Source organism: Rosa chinensis, chromosome 5, assembly GCF_002994745.2.
Source record: "Rosa chinensis cultivar Old Blush chromosome 5, RchiOBHm-V2, whole genome shotgun sequence".
NCBI classification, from domain to species: domain Eukaryota; kingdom Viridiplantae; phylum Streptophyta; class Magnoliopsida; order Rosales; family Rosaceae; genus Rosa; species Rosa chinensis.
This window is the reverse complement of record NC_037092.1, coordinates 66,854,656-66,864,151: the sequence shown is the minus strand read 5'-3', so window position 1 is coordinate 66,864,151 and position 9,496 is coordinate 66,854,656. Positions and strand designations below refer to the sequence as shown.

Below are 9,496 nucleotides of genomic sequence, written 5' to 3'. Positions count from 1 at the left end.
TTCTACAGTCGGCTATTGCTGTGTAAATGATTTTAGCTTCTTCTCCAGTTCTACACTCACCAATCCTCAAAAGAACAACAACCCAAAAACCCATTTCTGATTAATATCAATTCCAACCAGAGAAATAAGTATTGCCAGTCTCAATTCTGAAGGAGGAAGAAACAGCTCTAAGCGACTCAGGGTATGTAGGAGTAGAAGACAGACTGTGACTGTAAGTGGGCTCTGAACCATCTTCGTTATTTCATTCCAGTAATTTTTGGGTATTTATTGCTGTTATAATGCATTCAAACTGTGACTCTTTGTTCCCTTTTGCCCAAATTTACTTATTCTCTCTTTGAAAATGGGTTGATCTCAAATTGGGTTTCTGTGGCTTGCACTTTTTCGTTGATATTGATGTAAAGGTTTGTAATTTCTTGCAGAAAGTCACAGACGCATGTTTAGTTTTTGACTGTGAATATTAACTGATGGCCGATTGTGATCACGGAGTAATTCCTTTTGTGGTAAATACTCTGTATTCGGATATTGATTTATGTAGAATTGAAATAGAGAAAGACTTGCATCTTTTTGTTTACCAGATAGAAAGACAGATATTAACTGATAGCACTTCAAGCTCAACTGTATAGTTTTTGACTTTGCAAACATAGTGCAGAAATATGAAAATCTGAAGAATATATATCGATCAATGAGAGTAAAGCTATGTTGTCAGAGAAAATGCTTTTCATTATTTTGTAACAAATACGTGGAAACTTAGTACATCACTGATCAAATATATTACTTGATGTCAAAAATCTTTCTGCACCAAATTATAAATACTAAATACTCTATATGCTCACTAATAAAAAAAGGAACATGTAACTGCATCATGATGTTGAGCATGCAATTGATAAAGCATCAGCTAGAGAATCTATGTTTCCACACATTGATTGATAATCCTAAATTGAGAAACTAGACTGATTGCTTTGGTATAGAACCTCTTACTTCAACAAATATTTAGTATTTACTGAATGAAGTAACAGAGGAGAAGGATTAGATTGTTGGATTTTTATCTGGTTGATAAAGATTAATTTTTGATGTGTGCTTCTTCCTCCACACATATTATTATGTAACTTATCCTTGGAATTATGTTATTAGATGTATTTTCTCACACAATAATGTTCTGCTTATCTTCAGGCTGTGGTGCAGACCAGATTTGAGGTGGAACAAGCTGCTCACTATCTGATATTCAAGTGTCAAGTAAAGTAAGCATGTCTAAAATTTCACAGGATACCATCTTCCGTTAGTATAGATATAACTAGAAGAGATTAGATTCTGCTGTAGGCCGTTACTGAGGAAACAAGTCTGCATTAAAATTGAATATAAAAACTAATGATGGTGAAAGTGCCTAAACCAAACTGTATTGAGTCTTAATACCAAATCAAATGAATCTCTAATTCTCTCTATCTACCAAAAAAGTAAATAAATCAAATCAGCGTCTGCAGCTGGGATTTGTTTTATAGATAAGATGTTTGGTGGTCTGGGAATTAAAGGGACAAGACAAGACAAATTTATTTTGATTATTGTTAGCAGCCATTTGTCTCGGTGCTATTTGTTTGCTACATTCTACTGAACAATCTGATGTTCTTGAGTTGAAAATCTAATTAGGTTGTAATCATAAGCTATGTTTTTATATTTTGCAATGCTATTTGTCTGCTACATTCTACTGAACAATCTGATGTTCTTGAGTTGATTAATTTAGTTTATTCCTTTCGAGCTTCATTCTTTTCTCAGTGTATATACTCATTCACTGCTCTTTTTTTTTGCTCCTGTTTTTCATTTATGATAAGTTTTTTCTTTCTTTCTACATATATTCACTTATTACCCTTTTTTCTCTTTTCATTCTGTTTTGTGTTTATGTTTATTTTTTTTTTCACTCATACATATTATAGGGTAGTAATGTACTGAAAGATATATTGTAGCTATTGAATGAACTGTCATTACATGTCTCCTTTTTATAGCTTGGGTTATAGAGTATTCACTTCTTTACTGGTTTTCTCTATTGAAGCTCTCTCAATACTTTGCATGTTTTTGTTCAATGTACAGTAATGAGAAACTTTTATTCAGGAACGAATTTGAGACTTAGGATTTAGGGTCATTATACAGGAACTGAAACTCTGAGCCTAACTTTTCTATTTTTAGATATCATGCAATCTATTTAGGGTCCAATCACTATTACATTGGTTTCTTTTACAGTCCACAGATTATTAAACTCTGGAAATCATTTTTTTCCTTTCTATTTAGTTTTTGTTGTCAATTTAGTTATATCTCTGCATTTACTTTATGGTCTGTGTGTGAATTTCGTTGTTGTTTTCTTTGGCTTTTTCAGATCTGACCTTCAAATAAAAAAGCTTCTGTTTTTTGCTGCTGTTGATTTGTTTTCAGTTTTGCAGTACCTGGGCTTCTTACTCTTATTTAGGTATACTATCTCCAACTTTATCTCTTTACCATCTTCGGCATGTTTGTTGTAAAGCATTGTCACCATATCTGTTGGGATGATTTTGTTTATTCCTTTTGAGAGGGTACTTCAAGTCTAAAATTAGAGGTTGATCTATGGGTTTGGTTAGTGGAGTTGACCAAACCCATAGATCTATGGGTTTCAATAAGGAAGATATATCCGCCCTTAATTGGTCAGTGACGCTGTCGCCGCCGCCATCAAGGTTTTACTCTTCCCCTTTTACTCAAATCTTCTCAGAGATTGAAGAAAATAACCTTAGGATTGTTGAATTTTGTACCCGATTAAGGTCAAATTTCAGTCTTTTTGTGATTATTCTAATTTCAGGCAGGATATTGGCATATTTATTGTGCTCCAGTCTATGGCAATGAGAATGAGGTAATTTTGGTTGGAAAACTCGATCACATGATTGCATACCTAATTCAAGACCCAAAATGGGTCAAAGAGAATGAATATACGTTGCATGTTTGATAGGATTTGGTATCATATGGAACTATATATTCACACACTGCACAGCTGGTTCTAGCTATTAACAAAAATTTTTGCTCAATTAATTGGATATTTGGTTGGGTTCATTTGGAATTTGATTACTGAAAATGAAGTAAATGTGGGGTCTTTTGTTTTGTTTATTGGTTTTTATGTGTTGGTTTTGAAGGTATCAATTTAATTGTGAAAGAAAGCTTTGGAGGAGAACATAATTGTGTATCTGGAAACTGGTTGTGGAAAGATCCAAATAGCCGTGTTGCTTATGTATGAACCAGTTGATACTGAAACGTCAGAAGAACATATGTGTTTTAAATCCTGTAAGTCAAAATCCCCAGTTACATACATTTGTAAACAAAAGAAAAAATATTGGAACTTTATGTGTTTCAGTGCTTGCAGGAAGATCGATGTGGTATATATGGATCAAATTGCTGCCAATGGATTATTGCAATGGAGGTAATAATAATACTGTATTTATTTCTTTCATATTTGAGTATATTAATGACTAACTGAAACTGAATAATTGGGGCTGAATCTTACTAGAAAAAATGTGGCGTTTTACACTTATGCTTATGTTTTGATGTTTGCAGTACTAGAAAGAATGTGGCTATCATGAAATCTCATGAAATTACGAGCCTCATGAAGCAGCCAAATTTGTTGCAGAAGGAGACATGCCGATGTTTCATGGAAAATGACACACCCCTAAACTGAGAGTAAGCCAATCTTATCTTGGACTGAAGCTTTTTCTTTTTGGTCATGGCCTTTGTTCAACTTCTCTATAGTCAGATTCTTATTTACACTAAATGCATAACCTTTTACCTGTTTTTTCCTCCGACTTTGGGTAAATGATGTTCCATGAAATATGGATAAAGTGAGTATCTGTCTCCTCTTTTGCATATTTCAGGATTGAGAAAAGGTTGTTTTTATGTTTGAATGGCTGGAGTTGTATCATTCAGATAATGTAACTGCAAAGAGTTATGTCCTTGGTGAGTGATGCAAAGGCTGTAGAATCCCTTACAGCAGCAATGATGTATAGCCACACCCTATAAAAGTAATTACTGAACTTCGCATAGTAATACGTTGGATTGTTTAGGAAACTAGGGCCCAGTTTGGGATTGATTCCCAAACTGCTTTTGAGTCTAAAAGTGCTTTTGGGCCTACATTTACCAAACACCATATATGTCCTAAAGCTGATTTTGGGGGAAGTGAATTCTCCGAAAAGCTGGTTTCTGAGAAGCAGCAATTTGCTGCTTTGCCAGCTGCTTTTGCGGGAGTGCGGGTACCTCTCCGAAAAAACACGGAGGTTTTAATGAAACTATCCTAAACTGTCTATTTTGTCCTCGTTCTTTCCTAAAAATCACATTGAACCCAACAATCTTCTCTTTTCTCTTCATTGCAGAATGCAGATACCTCGTTCTCTTCTATCGTTCTGCTGCTCCTATCTTCATCGTCAAATCCCTGAACCCTAATCCTCATCGGCACAAATGGGGAGAGAGGCTCTTTACTTCTCCCCCCTCCGTCTCTGAGAGGCATCATCAGAAATATGAGAGGAGCTTTAATTTCTAATTTTCTGATTATCTTCCCATCCTTCCCTCTCTACGGTGAACTGTTCAAGCATTCGTCTTCGTCAAAAACTCGGTAGTGCAGCGTCGTTCTCCAATTCTAAAAGGTAAAACCTCATTCCAACTTTTTTCTGAATCATCTTTGTCTGATTTTAGATTTGAGATTTTATTCTTAGATCTGTTTGCTAGATTTTGGGCGTATGCTCTGATTTATTGAAAACCATTGTTCTTCGATCTCTTCATGCATGTTTTGAATTATATTTGTGTTTTTTTCGTTTGAAATTGGTTGGTTAGTACTAACCACTACTAGAAAACCAGAAGAAAGAAACGATTAGGAATCGAGAAAGAATATTAAGTTTGAAATTGATAGTTATGCTTTTTTTTTTTTTAATGAAACTGTTGGGATCGACTCCATTGATGATCTGTGGGTATATATGTGATGGGAAGTTCTATTATAATATGATTGTATAAATTAAGTCAATGCCAGAAGGCTGCAGAGGTATAAGATGAGGTTATGAAGAAGAGGATAGCGTCGCGGGTTCGAATAAGGAAAGCAGTCCCCAAACCATGATGAGAATCAAAAGGTATAAGATGATGACTCAATATCTAGTTTTGTGTTATTGTCTACTATTTGGATTCACTGGGTGTTTGATGCAAGCATTAGTCCTGTTTTTTTGTCAATGAAAATGTTGTGTTCTAGTTGTTGTTTTGTTAATCTGATGGATACTAACTGCACATTTAAATATTTTATAGAAATAGATTTTTTTTTTTATTATGTGAGTTGAAATGCACTTTTTTGGTTGCAGCTAATGCTTTTGAGGCAGTTATTAGTCAAAGATTATGAATTTGATTTCATACTTACAATCATACTGTCGTAATTGTCACTTGGTTTTGTATCTTCATATGTTATTGGAGGATGCAGGGCAGATATTAGTTGCACATAAATCTTTGGACAGACCTTGTTATTGTTCCAAACCCTATGTCTGTGGTTAAGGATCCCATCTATAATTGTGCAAGCCAGGGTTTAGTAGCTAATCTTCTTTCATTTTATTAGTGAGGACTTCCTATGTAAATTTGTTTGTGCCTTTTGTTTCATAAAGTCAGATGCTTCTTTTTATTCTGGTTCTCATTAATGGTCTTTATAGGATCTTTATACTAATTTGCGTTGGACACTGTATTTTCATTTGTTGCTTATGTATATACACCTATATGGCAGAGCCTCGTTAAGGTGTCTTTGGGTGATGACTTCTTTCTTTTAGGTTTGCATTCTTATGGTTTCATTTATATGCCGTGGCCATTTCTTATATGGCAGAGTCAACACATCGTCATGGTATAAATAGATCATGATACAAATATAACTTATTATTATCAATGTCGATTCGCTCTTCCACAGTTTTAGAGTTCACTCAATTTCTATTTGTGTTTATTGTTTCTTCTGTGGGTGGGTTTCAATTTTTATTAAGTTATAATCATGAACTATATTTGTTCTGAGCTTTTTTGTTTTTTTTCCTCTTTCCCATCACACAACTAAATTACTCAAGTGAAGAGATTAGTGAAGAGATGGAAGACAATGCACATGAAGAAGATAGTCCGGGAAGACAAGAAATTGAGGTGTCAAGAAATATAATTGCAAAGTCTAATAAATGCATCTACTTAGTATTTAGTTGCAAATTTGGATTGACTTTAGTATATTTTTTGTAATGTTTCCCATTGACCACAGTATTTAGTTGAGTAATACCGACTGTATTAAAACTATCAACTTGTATTATCTCAATATTGAATGCTGATCTTAACAAAAACTTGGTGCCGAAAAGTTAAACAACAAATAATCAAGTTTTGTTGTTTTTAACTTTGGTTTTGTTCAGAAGCCATTGCACATCAGGCCCGCTCACCTGCGGGACGAAAATAAAGGGACAAAACGGGACAAAACCATCCCAGCCGTTGAATCTTAATTCAGTTGATCAAACGGACAAAACGGCAAACTATTAAAACAAATTTTTTTTTAACCTATTATCCAATCCCGTTTAGTCTCAACCAAGACTCTACGTTCAGTCTTGGGTTCTTCCTCCTCCCTTGTCTCCACGTTCAGTCTTGAGTTCTTCCTCCTCCCTCGCCTCCCATATACCATTCTTGATTCATCCTCATCCTCATCATCATAAGATTGGCCTATCTTGAAGGTATTTTTCTTAGATTTTACTCTCTCTCGATTTTAGGGTTTTTTTTTTTTTAAATTTTTTCTCTTCAGTTTGGGTGAATCATGGAGCCATCGTATTTTGTTTGATGATTTCATTTCTGGTGTTCTGATTTGATTGTCGAAATTTTGGTATTCTTTTGCAAGTATTGATTTTGCTGGGATATAGAGTTGGTCAAAAGAAATTGAAAAAAGGTCAATACTTTTTGTCCATGGAATGGATTGAATATTGAATAGGAAGCCTCATTGACCCAAAAAGGTCAATACTTTTTGTCTTGGTTTCATTGTCTTAATTTTGATTTCATTCTCTATCTCACGGTCAAAGTTTCTGCTTTTTTTTCTTTCTTTTTTTTTAAAAATCTTTTTCAAGTAGGGCAATATGTTAATTCAGAGCACTGAAATCTCAAACGGTCAACATAGATTTGTTTAATGAGGAGCTCATGGCTTCACACAATTTTGTCGTCAAAATGCAATTCCATACATGAAGAGCTCAATTATAATATAAGTAAAATGCTTGAATTGAAATTGTGTTTAGTTTTTAATTTCTTTTTTATTAGTGTTATGTCTTTGACTCTGTTATGGTGAAATTCTAATTATAGCTGTGTTTGTACAGGGTGTTTGTAATATAATGCTATAGCTTTATGATGGGTGAACCATCGTTACAAGAGACAAATGAGAATGCTGTTGTAGATGAACCAAAACTTCAGCTTGGTCAAGAATTCGAATCAATAGAGGAGGCCTATTACTTTTACAATGAGATATATGCAAAGACTATTGGTTTTAGTGTGAGAATGGGTTCAACTAAGAGAAGTAAGGTGACTGGAGAGATTACTTGGAAACAATTTTTATGTTCCAAGGAAGGAAAAACAGATGAGACTTATGAGAACTCAAGACGGCAACATTCATCGACCATGGAAGAAAGGAGGTGCGGAATATAGCGTATGGGTTGTAAGGCAAGGTTGAACATCGTCTTTAACAAGGCAAGCAAAAATTGGTGTGTAAGTGACTTCGAGGAGGCTCATACACATGAACTTACAACCCTAACTGGTCACGTAACTGACCATGTCACTGACCAAGTAACTGACCATGTCACTGACCAAGTAACTGTAACTGGCCATGTAACTAGTCACGTAACTGACCATGTCACTGACCAAGTAACTGCCCATGTCACTGACCAAGTAACTGGTCACCTGCCCATGTCACTGACCATGTCACTGACCAAGTAACTGCCCATGTCACTGACCAAGTAACTGGTCACGTAACTGACCATGTAACTGACCATGTCACTGACCAAGTAACTGCCCATGTCACTGACCAAGTAACTGCCCATGTCACTGACCAAGTAACTGGTCACGTAACTGACCATGTAACTGACCATGTCACTGACCAAGTAACTAACCATGAGACTAAACGGGATTGGATAATAGGTTAAAAAAAAATTTGTTTTAATGGTTTGCCGTTTTGTCCGTTTGATCAACTGAATTAAGATCCAACGGCTGGGATGGTTTTGTCCCGTTTTGTCCCTTTATTTTCGTCCCGCAGGTGAGCGGGTCTGCATTGCACATTAGCTTCCCAATCAGAATGTTTGATTAGTATTTACTTCTAGGATGATTTTATTTTCAAATATTTGTACAAGTTGTCATGTTGACCATCATGACTTGTAGATCCAGTAATTCAAAAGAAAGAATCCATTGGGGAAGTTTTGTGTGGTGATTGTTTGACCAACAGCTTATATCAATTGAATTTCTGGCAGAACAAAAATGAGGAGAGACTGTGCCAGAAGAAGCTTAGAGTTTCTGAAGTTCGGAAGTTCAGGGATGCTATCCTTATTTTGTGTAATAGTAAAATATAATATGCATATTGAAGAGTTTAAAGTAAATCTTTTATTCGGTCCAACCAAGGGTACAAGAATAATACATGAGAATTTTTTTTATTTGGTATAGTTACATAATCAAAAAACAAAATTATGTATTTTAGTAGCATATCTTAGCTGTATGCCCATGTTGGTAATTATACCCAGCCAAAAGACTTTTGCCTTGCAACTTACCAAACACCTACAAATTGCTTTTCATTCTCACAGCACTTTTAAAAACAGTTTACCAAACACCTCAGCTGCTTCTTCTCACAGCAAGTTCGGAAGTGCTTCCTCTCACAGCACAGCAATCCCAAACTAAGCCTAGGACTGGTTCTGTGTATAAGTATCATATGAGTTTGTGAATTACAATTTGTGTTTGTTTAACAAATTCACCAAGCTGTTTCAGTTATAAAGAGTTGGATATTTATCCATTTGGTCATGTTATTCCTTTTGAGTCCTGTGAAATACACTTCTTGCTAAATCATTTGCTAATTATTTGACATTTTGTTTGGTTATGCCATGTAGACGAATAATGAAATGAAAGTGGCTGAATTGGAAGCTAAACTTGGTAGTGAGATAAGCAAAATTGAAGCCCTTATTTACGGGCAAGTCATCCAAGCTACTAACATTTTGGCAACCAAATTTGATTTGCTCAGCGTGATTTCTTCCCATGTTGCAGAAAAGAAAAAGGGATTATGTTTTAAATATTTTAGAGCATGGCACCAATGACTTATGAAAAAAGGAACTATTAATATGTAAAAGGTTTTTAGTAACCATTTATATTAGTTCCAAGAGTGATTGTCAATAAGAATACACTGTTCTTATAATCCCACTGGTCTGTCTGATAATGTCAATGCATTACTATAAAACCCGCAGCAACGCGGGGGCTGCTATTTCTAGTTTACTATATACTAAAG

The 9,496-nt window shown here is 35.0% G+C and overlaps 1 long non-coding RNA gene across 21 annotated transcripts; it reads left to right on the top strand.

Moving 5' to 3' along the window:
- The first annotated feature begins 15 nt into the window (after positions 1–15).
- LOC112202245 lies at positions 16–9,406 on the top strand. Of its 21 annotated transcripts, none has more exons than XR_005800406.1 (12): positions 16–211; positions 420–500; positions 1,171–1,238; positions 2,419–2,452; positions 2,553–2,693; positions 2,816–2,866; positions 3,144–3,291; positions 3,371–3,427; positions 3,562–3,684; positions 3,876–4,022; positions 4,371–5,117; positions 6,075–6,288. It is a non-coding gene; the product is annotated as an uncharacterized LOC112202245 (long non-coding RNA). The 21 variants fall into 21 exon arrangements; XR_005800404.1 differs by having other exon boundaries at positions 2,363–2,452; XR_002937212.2 differs by having other exon boundaries at positions 2,363–2,693; positions 4,371–4,640; positions 5,031–5,117; positions 6,080–6,288.
- The last annotated feature ends 90 nt before the right edge of the window (positions 9,407–9,496 follow it).